General features: G+C 44.2%; 1 long non-coding RNA gene across 1 annotated transcript; it reads right to left on the bottom strand.

Annotated features, from left to right (window-relative positions):
* Nucleotides 1-17976: 17976 nt before the first annotated feature.
* LOC145421224 (uncharacterized) lies at nt 17977-18535 on the bottom strand. Its single transcript, XR_013902533.1, has 2 exons — nt 18406-18535; nt 17977-18243 (listed from the first exon to the last, which is right to left on the bottom strand). It is a non-coding gene; the product is annotated as an uncharacterized LOC145421224 (long non-coding RNA).
* Nucleotides 18536-20034: the final 1499 nt, after the last annotated feature.

The raw sequence follows: 20034 nt of genomic DNA, 5'->3' as shown, positions 1-20034 counted from the left end.
GAACCACATCATCCGCAAAAATCAGAGATGAGATTCTGAGGCCACCAAAGCGAAAGCCCTCCGCCACTTGGCTGCGCCTAGAAATCCTGTCCATAAAAATTATGAACAGAACCGGAGACAAAGGGCAGCCCTGGCGGAGCCCATCACCCACCGGGAACGAGTCCGACTTATTGCCGGCAATGCGAACCAAGCTCTTACAACGGTTGTATAAGCTCTTACAACGGTTGTATAGGGATCGAATGGCCTGTAGCAATGGGCCAGACACCCCATACTCCCGCAACACCTCCCACAGGACACCCCGAGGGACACGGTCGAATGCCTTCTCCAAGTCCACAAAACACATGTAGACTGGTTGGGCAAACTCCCATGCACCCTCAAGTATCCTCGAGATACATTGCAGAGGCGTGTCAACCAGGACAGCCCTACAACGTCCAGAGCCTTCAGGAACTCGGGGCGGACCTCATCAACACCAGGGGCTCTGCCACCAAGGAGTTGTTTAACTGCCTCAGTGACCTCGCCCCCGGAAACTGGTGGGTCATTCCCCTCATCCCCAGACTCTGCTTCCTCCTCGGAAGACGTGTCAGTGGGATTAAGGAGGTCCTCGAAGTATTCCTTCCACTGCCTGACAATTTTCTCAGTCGACGTCAGCAGCACTCCGCCAGCACTATACACATTGCAGGTAGAGCACCGCTTTCCCCTCCTGAGACGCCTGACGGTTTGCCAGAATCTCTTCGAGGCAGTCCGAAAGTCTTTTCACATGGCCTCTCCGAACTCCTCCCACACCCGAGTTTTTGCTTCAGCCACTGCCCGAGCCGCATTCCGCTTGGCCTGTTGATACCTGTCGGCTGACTCCGGAGTCCCACAGGCTAACCAAGCCCGATAGGACTCCTTCTTCAGCCTGGTGGCTCCCTTCACCTCTGGTGTCCACCATTTGGTTCGGGGATTACCACCACGGCAGGCACCAACCACCATGCGGCCGCAGCTCAATGCAGCAGCTTCGACAATGGAGACGCTGAACATGGTCCATTCGGACTCAATGTCCCCAGTCTCCCTCGGAATGCTGTTGAAGCTCTGCCGGAGGTGTGCGTTGAAGATCTCGCGGACTGGGGCCTCTGCTAGACGTTCCCAGCACACCCTCACTATGCGTTTAGGTGCACCAGGTCTGTCCAGTGTCCTCCCCCGCCACCTCATCCAACCCACCACCAGGTGGTGATCAGTTGACAGCTCAGCCCCTCTCTTTACCCGAGTGTCCAGAACATATGGTCGCAGGTCTGCTGATACGATTACAAAATCGATCATCGACCTACGGCCTAGAGCGTCCTGGTGCCACGTGCACTTATGGACACTCTTACTCTCCAGGTGGAGCACCTTCCAGCACCCCCCCCCCCCCCCAGGGACTCTAAGAAGGCTGGGTACTCCGAACTGCCACTCGGCGCATAAGCGCAGATGACAGTCAGGACCCGTTCCCTGACCCTAAGGCGCAGGGAACAAACCCTCTCATCCACCGGGAAAAACCCCAACGTACCGGCAGCAAGCCGAGGGGATATTAGAATACCCACCCCAGCCCGCCGCCTCTCACCAGGGGCAACTCCAGACTGAGACAGAGTCCAGCCCCTCTTCAGGAGACTGGTTCCAGAGCCCAAGCCATGCGTAGAGGTGAGCCCGACTATATCTAGCCGGTACCTCTCAACCTCACGCACTAACTCAGGCTCCTTCCCCACCAGAGAGGTGACATTCCATGTCCCTATTGCCAGTCTTGGCAGCCGGGGGTCAGTCCGCCAGGGCCTCCGCTCCTGGCCGCCACCCGGCACACAATGCACCCGACCCCTATGGCGCCTCCTGCGGGTGGTGGGCCTGCGGAAGGATGGGCCCATGTCTCCTCTTCGGGCTGTGCCCGGCCGGGCCCCATGGATTAAGGCCCGGCCACCAGACGCTCGCCCTCGGGCACCCTCCCCGGGCCTGGCTCCAGGGCCGGGCCCCGGTAACCCTATCCCGGGCAGGGTAAACTGTTCCCTCGATGTTCTTTTCTTGGGATGTACTGTATATATATTGGCATTATATACAGTACTTACTTCTGAAGAAATTATGATGGGACCCTGAAAAAAAATTTGTATGTACAACAATGATTGTAATAATGAAGACAACACATTATGGAGTTTGCTTCCGCTGTGAGGTCCTGCCTCCATGTATTTAATTAATCACTGGACAGCTGGACAGGTATGTTTATAAATAATATTATATTACGCCAATATTTTTGACCTGGTGGTAAAGTAAAAACATGATGTATTTAAGGTTATCCTGTTTGGTTTTTAATTAACCCTTTAAGACCTACCATAGAACCAAGTCCGCCAGAGCTTATATTATATTTTTTAGATGTTGTAGTGCCATTTTTGGGAGCATTTCAAGTTGCTATACATCAATACAACCATTATAGCCCACATTGTAATAATATGCATGCATTAAGTGCATAGTAATTACATAAATTGCAAAAAAGTGCAATAAACTACAAAAAAATTAAAAATCGTTTTTGTTTTTTTGACATATATTTCTAGTTGGAGAAATTTAAGAGGCTTATCTGTAAATACAAAAAAGATGCACAAAATAGTTTCCATCCATCCATCCATCCATCCGCTTATCTTTTTCAGGGTCGCTGGAGCCTATCCCAGCTGTCATAGGGCGAGAGGCGGGGTACACCCTGGACAGGTCGCCAGTCTGTCGCAGGGCCAACACACAGGGACAGACAATCATTCGCACTCACATTCACACCTACTGGTAATTTGGATTATCCAATTAACCTATACCCACAAGTTGCATGTCTTTGGACGGTGGGAGGAAGCCGGAGTACCCGGAGGGAACCCACGCAAACACGGGGAGAACATGCAAACTCCACACAGAAAGATCCCGGCCTGATGGTGGAATTGAACTCAGGACCTTCTTGCTGTGCGGCAACAGTGCTAACCACTGTGCCACCGTACTGCCCACCACAGGAAATTTATTTTGAGTGTCTTCGTAGTTTTATTTTGAAATACACCATTTTTATATACTGCAAGAAAAACAAAAATAAATATTATGATGCCAATTTGCAAAAAAACAGCATGTACATCAAAATAAACTATTTCCAGCAGTGCAATGTGAGTTCTAAGCATCCCAGAAATGATACAGAAAGTCATAAAGTCAAACATAACTTTTAAAAACACCAGTATAGGCTCATAAGGCCCTGAAGGTAAAAAACTACATTTCCACAAAATGACATCACTTCCGGTTTTGGACAGGTCATGGCGGACATGTGATAGTTCCCGCTGATGTCTATTCCAACATAGGAAGTTGAGTGCACAGAAACTGCAATGCAAGTTGGTAGAGATGCAGGTATACGGACTTTCTGGATTCCACAGACTATCACCTAAAAAGAATAAACAAATGACATTGCTGCAAATTTTGTAGAATAGATTATTTTTTTTAAAAAATATTTTTTTTATTATATTAAATTCCAAGTCAAATGGAAGTCTTTCTAAAGTTATTTAATGATATTTATATTATGAAAATCAGATTTCTGTTTTGTTAAGACATTTTAAGTTTTTCACAAATGCAAACAACAAAAACACAAAACCTGCAAACCCACCCGACTGACCAAAATCAACTCAAAATACTCCCACATGACAGAATCTTCTCTCTTCCTCAGTAGCTCCGTATCGCTCAATAGAATGATCAGTGGTTTGCTATCTCTTACCATCAAAACACTCCACAAATCCCGCGAATGAGTCACTTCCTTTTAAACCCTAGAAACAAGTACCGAAGCAGTTAGGTTCCAAATGAAGTTGACTCTGAAGCAGTCTTCATTTTGTTCCTCTATAGAGAAACACCACTTCAGTAAGAGTGCACGAACTACAGCAAAGCAGGGTAGTTTGGGAAAATCTATAATCCTTGTCTGCTTCTTAATTGTGGAGGGACGCAAGTGTCAAAATGAAATAAATGAGCAAATTAATAATAAATCATTAAATGATTAAAAAGATCATTATGAATTAATTATAATTGGAAATACATAAATATTTAAATTGTGAATTTTTTCAATTAAAGAAATTGATATTTAATTATTTGTATATTTAATTAATCATTTCCCATTTTAAAATAATTAATGATGCATTTAATTATTTAATGATGTATTTATTGAATTCATGTTGGCACTTGTCGCCCTCCATACAAAATGAGAGCCTGTCTTTGATTATCTAAAGTAAAACTGTTTCCAAATAATGTAAACAGCAATACTGCCACAACTAGCTGTTCTCTCCTGACACTAATATACATTTGTTGTTTTTTTTCACAGATACAAATGGGGAAACAATAGAATTAGAAAATTAAAATTAAGAATTGAGTAAAAATCACAGAGTAGAATTAAACTGCAAGACATGTAGAAATATAAGATATACGATAAACTTTTCCAGGTAACACTTACCAGTGCTCTCTCAGGACATTAACAACAAATTCCTTATCAATATAATGAATCCATTGGGAATAATGACTCATTAATTCTGAAGATCTTTAGAGAGAGCTGTAAAATCTTTCAATCTTAGTGTACTGAACTTTCTGGCATCAGGGAAACATTTTTTTTCTCATAAAGTGATCTCATTAAAATATCTTTAGTGATAATATGCCTTTGGGTGATGATGCCTTTAGGAAATAGCTGACAAGTTATTATCTTCCCATGTGGGCAACAATGAATATTTAGTACACATATTTAAGCTTTCGCTCTTAGTTTTGCTCATCGCACTGACACATGAGCTCATCAGGGAGGTCTTTTCTGCATCTACATAACTGTGTGAGCTGATTATTGTGGACCCAAGTGCAGAGAACAGGAGGCAGAGGTGAAATGACAAACAGGAGGGAATTGAGACACCAATGAAAGAAATTACACAGATACGAACGATCTTCAAATCAGGAGAAAACAGATGCAGGAAGTGAAACTAACACATGACAGAAATAGAAATTTGTAACAGCAAAAGACACACTCATTATAGAAGAAAATAGACAAAGCTCAAACTTAGTTTGTGAATTAAAATTACAGCTAAAACTGTAAAACATGTGTGATTGTATCATTTAAAAAACAAACAAACATAAAGTTGTTTGGTGCTTTTCGATAGATCCACTTAAGAGAAGTCGAACATGGAATATCATTCCAGGACTTTTTTCTATCATTTCTGAAATGAGCACAGTCTTCTTTTCCACCACCACCATCAGGTTGATGTTCTGCCCAGTACCTAGCAGGTGAGTAAAAACAACACTATCTTATTATTATTGAGGAAAAATTCAGTTGTTTGGTGTTGGTGTGGGGGATTTCATCAGCTAAATTTTCCATCAACAGCTTGGATTAACTTACTGAGAAGGTTGATTAACACACTAGGATCAACGAATTTCAGGTAATGATGAAGAGGAAAACCAAGTCAACTAAGTCATTAGTATACAATCTTTAAGCCTCTGGACTTGTAGTTTGGTTCAGCCCACTGACCAGTGTGATTCTACACTGAACAAAAATATAAACGCAACACTTTTGTTTTTGCTCCCATTCCCCATGGGATGGACGTAGAGACCTAAAATTCATTCCAGATACACAATATAACCATCCCTCCCAAACAGTGGTCACAAATCAGTCCAAATGTGTGGTAGTGGGCACATCTGCCATATTGAGATAATCCATCCCACCTCACAGGTGTGCCACATCAGGATGCTGATCTGACATCATGAGTAGTGCACAGGTGTACCTCAGACTGCCCACAACAAAAGGCCACCCTGGAATGTGCAGTTTTTTGCGCTATTGGGGGTCTGGGGACCCAGAACCGGTCAGTATCTGGTGTGACCACCATTTGCCTCATGCAGTGCAACACATCGTCGCATGGAGTCTATCAGATTGTCAATTGTGGCCTGTGGAATGTTGGTCCACTCCACTTCAATGGCTGTGCGAGGTTGTTGGATATTCGTGGGAACTGGTACACGCTGTCGTATATGCCGGTCAAGCACATCCCGAACATGCTCAATGGGTGACATGTCCGGTGAGTATGCTGGCCATGCAAGAACTGGGACATTCTCAGCTGCCATCTGCCCTGAACAATGTGAACCATGATTCATCCGTGAAGCGCACACCTCTCCAACGTGCCAGACGCCATCGAATGTGAGCATTTGCCCACACAAGTCTGTTACGGCGACGAGCTGGAGTCAGGTCAAGACCCCGATGAGGACGACGGGCATGCAGTTGAGCGTCCCTGAGACGGTTTCTGACAGTTTGTGCAGAAATTGTTTGGTTGTGCAAACCAATTGTTCCAGCAGCTGTCTGGGTGGCTGGTCTCAGACGATCTTGGAGGTGAACCTGCTGGATGTGGAGGTCCTGGGCTGGTGTGGTTACACGAGGTCTGCGGTTGTGAGGCCGGTTGGATGTGCTGCCATATTCTCTGAAACGCATGTGGAGACAGCTTATGGTTGAGAAATGAACATTCAATGCACGGGCGACAGATCTGGTTGACATTCCTGCTGTCAGCATGCCAGTTGCACGCTCCCTCATTGCTTGTGGCATCTGTGGCATTTTGCTGTGAGACAAAACTGCACATTCCAGGGTGGCCTTTTGTTGTGGGCAGTCTGAGGTACACCTGTGCACTACTCATGATGTCAGATCAGCATCTTGATGTGGCACACCTGTGAGGTGGGATGGATTATCTCAATATAGCAGATGTGCCCACTACCACACATTTGGACTGATTTGTGACCACTGTTTGGGAGGGATGGTTATATTGTGTATCTGGAATGAATTTTAGGTCTCTACGTCCATCCCATGGGGAATGGGAGCAGTAACAAAGGTGTTGCATTTATATTTTTGTTGAGTGTATATGTAGAAATGTCTGCTGGAAGTTATAGACTGAACCAAAGTGAAGACTTACGTGAAAATCACTGGAGTCCCATCTACCCATTTCCATGTTCCCTCCTGTTCTTTGTCATTTAAACCAATCCAAGTGTTTTCATTGGTGATCGCAGAGAGGACGGTCTGTTTAACATAAAGAAAAAAAAAATAGTTTTGAAGAACAATTTTAGTCTATGTAGTTCATTTGATCAAAAAACCCATTTTAAATATCCCGAAACAGCACAAATTAAAACATTTACTCTGTTGCTTTTACACATTTATTTCAAGATTTTGAAATAATGTCCCAACAGCTCATACAACAAAAAACTCTAGTTAACCTGCAACATGTTGTAACTCTCCTGTCACCAAATTCTCCTGATAGTGTCTAAGCGAGAGTGATCAAAATTAATATTTTCTGTTACTGAACTCTTAGAGGTGTCTAATAATGTCATAAAGCTCCTGCACATTTCACTAAATAACTGCAGAACCAGATTTATTTTTCCACGGATATTTATTGTTTGCATGTTGTTGTCTCCATGTTAATATTCACATGCTGATTTTGAGTGCAGAAGGTTTTAAATTCTAGTAAAAGACAGAATGAGTTAAGAAAAGTGTTTTTGTCTGCAATGAACAAACTTACAAAAATACAAAATATAGTGTAAGGTCTATAGGCCTGGAGAATCCCGCAGACTGACCTGTAAATAGTCAGGGTTTAGTGAAAAATATTATTGGAATACTTGGATTAGACAGGAAAAGGATGGACGATTGACAGGATGGGATTGCCTTTATCTAGGGTGAGAGTAGTAGCAGCTACTGCTCTCAGGCAGTCGCCAACACATCATTATACATGATCCTCAATAAGAGAAATGCTGTTAAGTGTACTAAGGGTTAAACACAGAATCGTAATTCATATGTGATTTTTCTGCAAGGTAATTATGTTTAATGGCTTGATCAGAATCTAACCAGGTATAAGTTGAACCAACCAGGAGCTGCTAAGACTTCCTCTACAGACAGACTTCCTGTACAGGGGTGCTGGTGCCACAGATCAACACACAAGAGTGAGATTTGTTGTACAAAATGTCAGCACATCAAAAGACATCAAACACTCTTTTCAGCTGTTTTTTTTTTAACCCCATAGGTACAGGAATTAACCGTGACCCAGCAACACAGTTAGAAATTACAATAAAGCTGCTTAACAGGGAAATGTTTTAGTGATGCTTAGACGTTCCTCTTTTTTTTAACTTTAAATGTTTCATTGATGTATATGTACATTTTCAAGGAAGGAAAAATACATATAAAAGACTATAGCGGAGACCAATGGCCTCCATGAAGAATCATCCTGACTTAATGGTTGTTTTCCTTAACCTTTCAGTTTACTGGCGTGGTAAGGACAATGCAGTCATTTTACAAACATTATGACCCCATAACAAATGATATACTTGAAATACAGAAGCCGTTTATTTATTTATTTAGTTGAAGGTACTGATGCTCAAACACTGACTGAAGTAGTGATTAAAAGGTCTGGAGAATCCCACAGACTGGTCTATATATATTCAGGGTTTAGAATTGATATGTATGCTGCTTGGATTGCAGTGGATGGCTTGGATCTACTTTGATAGTAGTAGCACCTCTTACTCTTAGTCAGTCCACGGACAATTTATCATCTCCAGAAACAACAGCAGTGAAAGCAGTGACTGTAGCTGGACAAATTGTGCAGCCTGAAGACACTACTGTGTATTATTGAACCAGAGACTAACAGTAATCAGCCATCATCCATACATCCATTTATTTACTTCTGCTTATCCTTTTTACGGTCGTGGCGGGCACTGGAGCCTATGCCAGCTATCTTAGGTACACCCTGGACAGGTCGCCAGTCTGTCGCAGGGCCTAAGAAGCCATCGGTACAGCTGAATTGGAACCCCTCGGTGCCTAAAAAATTATAACATGCAGCAGAGGAGGAGCCCTAATACCACTGATGAATTCAAGAGAATTTAACTATGAAAAAAGTCATTGCGCAGCTTTGTGAAACTTTTTTTTCCTGAAAAGAATGAGTCAATGCAAAACTAATGACTTTAGCAACTTGGGGTAAAAGTTTTTATTGAATAAAAGAAAACACTCTGGATTTTGTTTTTACTTTTTCTTTTTCATTAAAAACAAATCAAACTTTACCCAGTGGCTGGCACTTTAATCCATATTTCTGTGCATTCTGTCAGTGTCCATCTGTAATTAAACTAAACTTCCTCCCAGACTAATATGAAGACTTGATATATTGCAGTTGACTGCAGCAGAAGAAGAGAAGTAGATTACTTTTAGTACCAACATGTTTTCTGTAGCTCTGCTGCTGCTGCGTGATTGTCATTGAACAGAAACACTGACAGCGTGAACACTACACACTGTTACTTTCATTAGAATTGCATTCAACATGTTTTCTCTACATGTATAAAGTGTGACCAGCTCACACAGCCAGCCTCTGTGATTCTGCAGCCACTTTTGATCTGGACTGTATGTGCAGGAAGTGAATGAACTTCCATTACCATTTCGCCCCTGGTGGCTACAGAAGACATTCCCACTGGTTTTCATAAAAGCTGCTTGGGGGTGTTAACGTTCCTGCTCTTGCACATATCACAGGCCGGGTATATCACTGTTTACTGAAATGAATCACAATTTTATGTCTGTCAAACACATTCTGAGGAAACTGCATTTCAATAAGAATGCATCATGACAATGTATGTTTTTAATGATTAAAAGAGGTGAAATAACAATGGCAAGACTTTATCATTTTCTGCTTCAGATTTTTAGCAAGTAGAATGCAGAATAATTACTTTATGTATGTAAAAGCATTTTTTTTCTGTAATCTGTACAGTAGATTAAAAAAAATAAGAAAAACACATAAATACAGTAAAATGCCCTACACACAAACACACACACACACACACACACACACACACACACACACACACACACACACACACACACACACACACACACACACACACACAGCAAGAGAAAATAATCTCAGTTTTCCAACTAGAATAATAACAATAAAGTGAAGATAACATTAGTTTAAACCCTTTCAGCAGTCAGAATTGCAAGTGAGCACATTTGCAATATGAAATGCAAATGTGCAGATTTCAACCTTCATGTCTACACACCTGAGAACATTTTAGCTAGGTTTCAAACAAAAACTCTCTAATATTGTATGGCAAATTACTCGATAATGCCCAAATGTTGCAGACTGAAATGTAACAATTTTAACAGTCCTCTCTAGATGAAACTCTTGATCTTTGAGATGCCAAAACACTGTTACAACCACTGAAAGTATCAAAACAGAACTCATGCAATAAACCAACATTATCAATAAAAATACCACAGAATTATTCAAAACATGTTGACACCATTTCCCCAGTGACGGTAATTATTGACTAAAAACACACTGAGCACACTAAAGCAGGCCACAGTCGTTTTGTGTGTGTGTGTTTTTATGACAGGAACTACAGTCTTTATCTTCTTCCTAATAAGGGGCTACATTTGATTCTCTAAAGTAAAACTGTGTGCTGTGACTGTATGTTTTTAGAAGTGCTATCCAAATAAAATGGGTCAGTTACTCGTTATTATTACTGTTATTATAGGCATAGTTATATTTCAAGGGTTGTTTTCACTAAAGCTTAATACTTATTCAGAAAAGGATATATAAAAATGCTAATGAAATAACAATCAGAGCTTAATTTAAAACATATGTACAAATCTAATTTTCCAACAAATTCAGCTTTTACAGTAGTTTTTCACAAACCCATTGGAGAGAATTTTCGCATCTTTCATCATTCCAGGAAGTTCCTTGATATCTGATATGAGCACAGTTCTCTCTATGCAACATGTCGTCAGGCTGATAAGATGCCCAGTATCTGGTGAGTCAATAAAAAACAATATTAATATCTTTGAATTACATTTAAAACAACATGGGAAAAATGACTACTGATAGCATGTTTAACCCATTGTGAATTATGAATTATGGATACATGCACAACCCTCTGTCTCTAACAGTAAATTGTTAAGTTAAGAAAATGGATGGATGGATGATAGCATTGGCTGTTGTCTCCTGGGTCTGGTTTTTTTTTTCCCATTATTCATCAAAAAATGTTTGGTTAATAACAAGTCATGTCCGGGTAAGGCCAAAACGAATAGTTATGTCTATAACTTCTGTTCCCTGAAGGAGAGGAACAAGGTACAACACATAAGTATGGGATATCACGCCCTCGCGTGTCCTGGCTGAAGAAACCTTTAATCACGCCTTTAAGGCAGATGACGTGTGATGACACGCGCACGGCCCCGCCTGCACATATAGCCGCTGTCATCACAGTCATCCCTCAGTTCGATAGCCGCTCTTCACCGAGCCAAACTGCTCAGTGGGGCCACCTTGTGTTGTACCTCGTTCCTCTCCTTCAGGGAACAGAAGTTATAGACATAACTATTCGTTCCCTTTCAGTCGATTCACTCGGTACAACACATAAGTATGGGACATATATACACGCCCCACAGAGCAGCCACCGAACCGGAATCGGACCACCACATCCTTAGTGAGTGGTAGACCCAGCAGAAAGGACAGCATGAGCCACCGAAGGGGCTGTAACGTCCAACCGATAAAACTGCACAAAAGTGTGCGGTGATGCCCAACTAGCTGCCGCACAAATATCAGCTACAGGCACCCCTTTAAAAAGAGCCCATGAGGTTGCCATCCCCCTGGTGGAATGAGCTCTCACCCCGTGGGGCAAAGCAAGACCTCTGGTGCCGTATGCAAGTGAGATAGCTTCTATAATCCAGTGGGACAGCCTCTGTTTGGACAGAGCTCTACCTCTATTTGGATTAGCGAAGCAGACAAACAGCTGGTCACATTCTGAGTGCGCTCAATGTAGGTGCGTAGCACACACACTGGACAAAGAGAATGCATCCTCCTCTGCTCCTCAGATGCAAAAGGAGGGGAGCAAAAGCTCAGCAACTCAAACTCCATTGAGCTATAAGATGCAGGCATGATCTTGGGAAAATAGGCAGCATTTGGACGCAATACGACCTTGTGGCCATCAGAAGAGAACTGTGTGCAGGAGGGATGCACAGAGAGCGCATGAAGTTCACCCACTCGCTTTGCTAAAGCCAAAGCGAGAAGTAATGCAGTCTTATATGAAAGAAATTTCATATCCACAGACTCAATGGGTTCAAACGGGGGGCTACAAAGGGCCTCCAGCACCAAAGACAAATCCCAAGCAGGGACACTGGACTTAAGCACGGGCCTCAGCCGGCAAACTCCTTTCAGAAAACGTATGGCGAGGGGATGTGCACCTAGTGTCACCCCGTCAAAGCCAATATGACAAGCAGATATAGCTGTTAATTAAACCATAATTGTCGAAAATGAAAGGCCCTTATCCAGCAGCTCCTGCAGGAATGTCAAAACATCCACAATAGAGCACTGAAATGGGAGAGTGTGGCGGTCCTGGCACCATTGCTCGAAGGCTCGCCATTTGTAAGCGTACAAGCCTCTAGTAGATGAGGCCCTAGTGCTCTGAATTGTCGCTATCACACTAGGTGGCAAACCCTTAGCAATCAAGTTTAACCTCTCAGCAGGTAAGCATGAAGGCGCCACAGATCTGGGCGCGGATGAAACACTTCTCTTCCCACCTGAGAGAGGAGATCCCTGCGGAGAGGGAGCTGCCAAGGACTCGCTGCTAGCAGGCTGATTATCTCTGCATACCACGACCTTGTGGGCCACCAAGGGGCCACTAGAATCAGCGAGAGGGAATGCCGACGCACTCTCTCTAGAACTGGAGATATCATTTCCACTGGGGGAAATGCATACAGGAGCACGTCTGGCCATTGGTGCGCTAGCGCGTCCAAGCCCAAGGGTGCATCGTGGTCGATTATGGAGAAGAACAGGGGGCAGTGAGTATTTACCCTGGAAGCAAAAAGATCTATTTGCGCCTTGCCAAATAGGTCCCAAATCTGAGCCACTATTAAAGGGTGTAACCTCCATTCTCTCACCAGAGGACCCCCCCTGGAGAGAAGGTCCGGCCCCAGGTTCAGGTGGCCCGGGACATGGGTGGCTCTTAGAGACAGAAAATGAACACTGCACCATAACAGCAGAGACCGAGACAGGAGCAACCCAGGCTCCCTCCAAGAACTGAGAGCTAGCATGCAAGACGCGGCTGTACCAACCTTTGTCTATCTCCGAAGCGGACCACTCATGTTGCTCTTTTCTGCAATGGTGCCTTTATTTCCTCTCTGAGTATCATGGCCGCCTCGGTGTTGATAGTCGTGTTTACGACTCTTTGGAAACGAGGCGGCTTGACCCGGAACTGCAACCGGTAACCCATGGCAACGGTTCGCAGCACCCACGGAGAGGGGGCGCAAGCGCGCCACTGAGGGAAGTGAGCAGCCAGCCGGCCGACCTGCAGCACCGTCGGCGGGGCGTTGTCGCCCCCCAGTGTGTCTGCAGGGGACTGCATCACCTGCCTGACCTGGCTCATTCTGCCTGCAGGCTGAGCATTTGTGATTGTTTGAGAATAAACAACACTCTTTATTGATTGTAACATGGAAACATGTACATTTATACATTTTGTTGGAGGCACCTTTTCTGGGGCACAACAATGAAAAACACCGGGAACACTCGATGTGGTCACCTGAACATTTAACACATCTGAACAGGGAGTTACCTGAGGCATTTTGTGTGCAGGGGTTTTGTGCTTGGGAGACAGTGTTAGGAAAGTGCAGCGCCTTCTGGGGCTGACAACCTGAACAAACTTAAGCGGCACCTCTTGTGCGGCAAAAGAGGGGTAAAAACAGCGTCTCCCTGCTGCTGGACCCCCTCTCCACTCGAAATCACAGCTAGGAGAGCTGAGGCTTCTTCCTCCTGGGTGTCGGGTCCCGCCGTGGCCCGAGGGTGGGCCTTTGCTCCAGGCCGACTGGCGTGGAGCTTGGGCCGGAGGATGTGCTCTCGCTGGCGGCACACCCACTTCAGCAGTGGGCGCTGGTCTCTTGCCAGTCAGCAGAGGAGCGGCGGGCCTGTGAGAGCTAGCTGCGGGCTTGGGCTGACGTCTGGGGATGATGTTGCGCAGAGCTTCCGTCTGCTTCTTCCTCAGATCGAATCTAGCCTGAATGGCTTCAAGTTAATGTCCGAATAACCCAGCCGCAGACACTGGTGCGTCCAGATATACAGCCCTGTCCCTATCCCTAGCCACAGGTGCCTCTGCGCCACTACTGTCGAAGCCATCCCTCTGCCCAGGGAGAGCGCTGCACAGCGAGACGCACGGAGGATGTGATCTGTGGCGACTCTGACCTCGTTAAGAAGAGGTGCCAGCGGGCTGTCATCAGGAACCAGCGATCCGAGCTCCGCCAGGCACATTGCCTGGTACGTCTGGAGCATGGTGACAGAGCTCATGGCGCGAGCAGTGCCGGCCTGAGCTCGATAAATCTTCTCCAGCTGCGAAGCAGAGAATCTGCAGTGCTTGGACGGCAGAGTTGCGGGGCCGCCGACACCATGGTTATGGGACGGGGCCAGATAAGCAGCCAGAGATGGCTCCATAGGGGGTGGGTTAGCTAAGCCAGCCCCCTTGGCAATGCAGAGGAGATGCAACAATGATGACAATGATTCATGTGAAACAAATCCATGAAGATTAAAGTTTGCTTCCTTAAAATTCTGTCATTTCAGATATAATGAGAAAATATTTCCATCTATCACTGGAAAACGGAATCACTGAATTTCAGTGTAAAATCTTTTACAAAGACACACAACAGCTCAGACAAGGACTCACTCTGGTTGAACAAACTCTGCAGTCTCTCCCGCTCTTTGGTCATTTCAGTGAGGTTGGCCTTCAGCAGGTCTCTCTCCTTAGTCATAGAAGAAAGTTGGTTACTCACTACAGAGACAGTTGCATTTAGAAGGTCTCTCTCCTCGGTTATTGAGGAAAGTTTGTTACTCATTGAGAGATATTCAGCTGAATCTTGTAAGGAGTTTTTGTCTGAAGATAAATAAGCAAAGACGTTTTTAAGACAGAAAAAAACACTGTTGCTGATTTATTTTCGCAGTAAGCAAAATTATTTTTGAATTTTGCCATTATGGAATGAAACATGTTATATATATAACAGAAAAAAACAACAACAACAAAGCAACACAACACAACTCACAGTAGAAAGCAAGAGTGAGAAGTCCAGCCAGCAGCCCCAACGAGAGAATAACAACTAAATAAAAGCTTCTCTTGTAGCTTCTTGGAGCTGAAAAGTAAATTAAAGTGGTTGTGGTGAAGGGGGGTGATAATAGTAATAACAGATTGAACAATGTAAACTTTAAATCTTTGTAATTTCTTTCTTACCTGTGGCTTTTTTTATGGATGGTCTGTTTTTGTTTTGTTTTTGTTTTGTTTTTTCTCTTTATGCTTAATTACAGGCTGCTTTGCCGGCCCTGAAAGCCGAGGCTAACCTGGACTCCTGCTCTCCCCTCTACGTGACCCTGACCAAATGCTGCAACAGCTGGACCCACAACAACGACCTGAAAATGTCAACAGTGCTGCAGGAATGCGATCTCATGCAGCAGAGACGGAGAGCACTAAATCTAAGGCCCGTTTCACTAGACGGGGGAAAATTCTCAGACAGCTTCAGCTGACAGAGCTGTGACGAGACGCCCACCAAGCCCGAATGAAAAGTAAGGCCGAGCAAAAGAATGCTGACTGTGATAACTCTGCATTCACACTGTGCAGGACAGTGATGGACCAACATGGCAGCGAAAAGGGCGTGACCGAGACCGGAGGAGCAAGTGAGGTCAGAAGGCACCTCAGAATGGACAAAAAAACACAGAAGAAGATGCAGGTTTCACCTGCGGTGAGCATGGACACTGGAGAAAGGACTGCCCTAATTGGGGTCAGAACCAGGATGGACAGAACTTTGAGCAGCAGCAGCAGCAATGGTCGCAAACAGACTGAAAAGGAGGAGGGCAGGACCCCAGGGCACGCTTCAGGCCGTGGTTTACCCAGAACACCAGAACAGGAAGGTGATGAATATACACACACACACACACGCACACACACACACACACACACACATACACATGCACATGCTTGTGCAATGAAGAGTGATGCACACACACATACACGCTGATGCAATGAAGAATGCTTTGCTTATGCTAATATGCAAAATGCTGCACACAAACATCCCAATACATAATTTTTATGAGGAGCCATTGATTACTTAGAATGTGTTATATGTCACCTAGAAGGCATTTATGTAGATTTTAGGAATAAGCTCTAAAACGGTTTGGTTATGAAAACAATGTCTGTGCGTGATGTCTGTTTATGGCTCAAGGCCTTGACTGAATTCTTTGCTGTGCTTCACACAGCCCTGATGAGGAACAGTGGCACAGAGTGAAAATGATGAATTAATAGTGTAAGTTTTAGGTCGGAGTACGGCATTTTCTGTGATTGAGATTTAATTCAAGGAGGAACAAAAGGTGTTACGGCACCTGAGGTTCTAATTCCCACACAATATTGTCCCGGCAGGAAGCAAAAAGTTCCTGTGAATTTCTGGTTGATTTTTTGGTTTGGCTTAGCGCTAGCTTGATTTTATCAGTGAGCTTTGGCTTGTGTTCTTTCTCGTAAGCGAGAGAGGGATAGTTTTATGCTTGGACATGTCTGCAATGGGCCCTAGTTTGTGTTATTTTTATTAGTATTTTGTTGGTTACGTCTGTTTTCGTTTTTGTTACAGTGCACTGAAGGAAAAAAAAACATCTGAGAGGTGTGATCCACCGGTGGTGATATTTTGTGAGTTCATGATTTAACAATCAGCTCTTTAAACCAGGCCTGAAAGATTGAGATTTAAAGCGCTATAAAATATTATTACTGTAAACAGTTGCAAAGTGTGCTTCTCCATGATTGTAATTGGCTTGAGAGAAATTCACTTATAGGGGACACTGATCACATGAGAAGTCCTGAGTCTAAAAGGATTGCAGCGAGTCAATCCGGTCCAAAACAACAAGGAATTGTTTTCCTTTTAAAATGATGACGTCATCTTGCTGGTGATGGATGCTCGAATAGGTTGCGCGTGAGACTCCATTATCAGCAACATCTGGTATGAATGTGTGTGAATGAATGCATGTGACTGGACTGTGATGGACGGACTAAAAGTTTTGACTGACTTGATACTGAGACAAAGACTGCATCAACTTTAGGATTAGTAAATGCCAACAAACAATTCACCCAGCCGACAAGAGAAGGGTGGATGCTTCGCTTTGTTTTGTTTTGTTTTTGCAGGAGCAGGACGATAAGAGAGACTGAAGAGGAGAATTTCTGATGCTTTTTGAGATATGATGTCACTAACCTTTTCTTTTAAGTTTCTAGCTCCGGTGAATTGACACATGGGAGTGTGTCAAAAAAGGGGGAAGTGGAAGTTGAGTTTGAACATCAAACAATGGTGATATGAAAATTTCTATGAGTTTATTTGTGTGTTTAATAATTTAGCTATGGTAAAACTTAAGCTTATAATGTGTTAGACTTAGAAATGGTTCATTAATTTTTGATTTCTTTTACACACATAGATTATGATTAGAATAAGTCCTGAACATTATATTTTAAACCAAATTTGAATCATTAGAAGAACAATGGATAACAATATTAGATTATCAAGGCTAGGGAGAGAGGTGTTTTGGTTTTCTGTCTCTTGCAGAGAAAGGAACAGACACCAGACGGGGACACGGAGATGTGAGGACCCTTCACAGCAGAGACAGATGGAGGGACTGCCGAGACAGCAACTGGGGTCAAGTGTCATGGCGTTTGGGCTCCTTGAGAAGATGGATCCCATGAATACAGCAATAACCATGAAGGGGTTGGTGGAAATCCAGGAACACCAGACCAACGAGGTTCGAGAGGCTCTTGGCAAAAAGGGGGACACGGCGGTGACCCCAAAATACACAGATCTTTGTTTGAAATCGGGGCAGAATAATCCCCAGATCTGTGCAACGACTAAAACTTGTATTAGTATATTTTGTCATTAGTATAATATGAAATAAATTCTACATGTGTCAAGTCGTGTGCCAACATTTGCTGTGTAGTAGAACTGAGACATTAGTCATTATAAAAATTTATTTGAAATAATATTAAAATTCTCAAACAGAAAAACATTAAACATAAATATATAAAATATAAGTATTTACAGAGAGACAGGAATAAAAAGGACCCAGCTGCTCTCCAGAGCAGGAACAAGGCTGAGGAGGAACTGCTCCATTGGAGACTGGTGTGGACTCTTCAGGGACACCAGGATGGCCAGCTCCACCGCCGATGGACCGTCCTGGGACCCGTCCCTCATCTGCCTCGGAGCCGTCCTCCTCTGTGGGCCTGTAAAACAGCACAAAACACAAAGAAATGAGAAGGCTGCTACTAGATTTTAATTTCAACATTGAAAACAAAAACAAAAACAGATTGGTTGTAGATATTTAGTAAAGTAGATCACAAGGCAATCCCACCGACTAAAAAGGTATCAGTGCTTGCTTTACATACCTGTGGGTGCAGCAGCAGGAGCTCAGGGACTGGGGAGCCAGTAGAAGCAACAGGGGATGCTCTGCTGCAGAATCAGTTGGCTCTATCAATACAGTATTAAATGTTAACATGTTGAATATAATCAGAGAAAGTATATACAGTGGTCCCTCATTTATTGCAGCAGGGTTTCTCAGAATAACTAGCCCCTGGCCACGCACTTTATACACTTTTCCCCCACACACATGAACATTGGTCACAGTTCTCACAATTGATTCTCAAAGTGCAAACCTTTGTAGATTGCAAAACGTAAAAGTATTATTATGCCGCGGTTTGTCTTCATCTGCCTGCCTTTTTCCCTCGCGGTGCAGGTGTCTATTTCCGAATGAGGCTCATAGTTATGGGTATTTTTGTGCTGTTTTTTCTATTGGACGCGATGGTTATCAAAACCAAACATGATAAATTTGGCAAGCGCAGGAGACACGACACGGAGGAGATTTGTCAATCAGGCTGCAGAATGCAATGCTGTACGGTGCAAAAAAAAGAAAAAAAGAAAATCAGCGAAAAAGCGAAGCAGTGACGGATGAACAGCGGGACCACTGTGTGCTGTTTATTAATAAACAAAATATATTCCTATATGACAACATGCATAACAGCAGAACGGTATTTGTACGTCAGTGGGAAAATAGCGGTGGCTTGCTAGCTTTTGCCGGGTCAGCGAAAACTTTCAAAAGACAAATGAATGAACTTACCAGGTTGCCCGATCTCTTTACATATCTTCCTCCAAGCTCGGTCCTTTATCTTCCTGTCTCGGTACAGAAAGCAGCTGGTGTCGTACAGCTCCTTGTTGTTTGCTACGGCGCTGATTAGCCTTCCCCCCATTGAAGAATGAAGGGCTTTGGCTGGATCTGCCCCTTTGACCTAGGTCAGAGCCACGTCACCAGGCTCCTGATTGGTTGTCGCGGCGCGATTTGACACAGGAGTTCAGATTTTTCCAACTCGAGCGGTAGACGCGTAACGCGCGTATGCACAAAATGCAACACAAAAACTCACGCGCGTGGTTTTTTTTGTGAGTCAAACGTTCCAAACGCGCTAGACTGACGTGCGTTTCAGGCGTTTTGTCGACGCAAATCTGCTTCCGAATTTTTGCGGGAGCCGCAATCGCGGGTCATCGTGCTTTTCCATTGACTTTACATGTAAACCTGACGCTCTATTCGCGTCCATCGCGTTCGGTGTGAACACACCGTAAGACTGCAACTCTGTTTCGTGGTCCCAACTCTGGATAGTCATATTTTGGGGGGTTTAATAAATTTGTCCATATTTCTAGAAATGAGAGCTGCTCCATCCAAAGTGGGATGGATGCTGTGAAATGCACTTCACACACGTAGACACACGCACAGTGTTTGTCGCCAGATGCCACGTTTATTTATCGTTTTCATTTGTTATGACCGACCACAGTCTGACAGCTCCGGTCTCAGCTGATTTCCGCCTGGGACCACACCTCCGCCACACACCCCCACCGCCCGACTGAGACCGGGGAACCTACTCCCCCCCCCCCCCCCCCCCCCCCCGCGAGCGACAGAGGAAATCGGCCACAGCCATCTGCGCCCCCGGTCTATGGACCACCTTGAACTTAAAGGGCTGTAAAGCCAG

The sequence above is a fragment of the Astatotilapia calliptera genome, chromosome 16 (assembly GCF_964374335.1).
Source record: "Astatotilapia calliptera chromosome 16, fAstCal68.1, whole genome shotgun sequence".
NCBI classification, from domain to species: Eukaryota; Metazoa; Chordata; class Actinopteri; order Cichliformes; family Cichlidae; genus Astatotilapia; species Astatotilapia calliptera.
The sequence above is the reverse complement of the archived record's forward strand: the minus strand, read 5'-3'. Positions and strand labels throughout refer to the sequence as shown.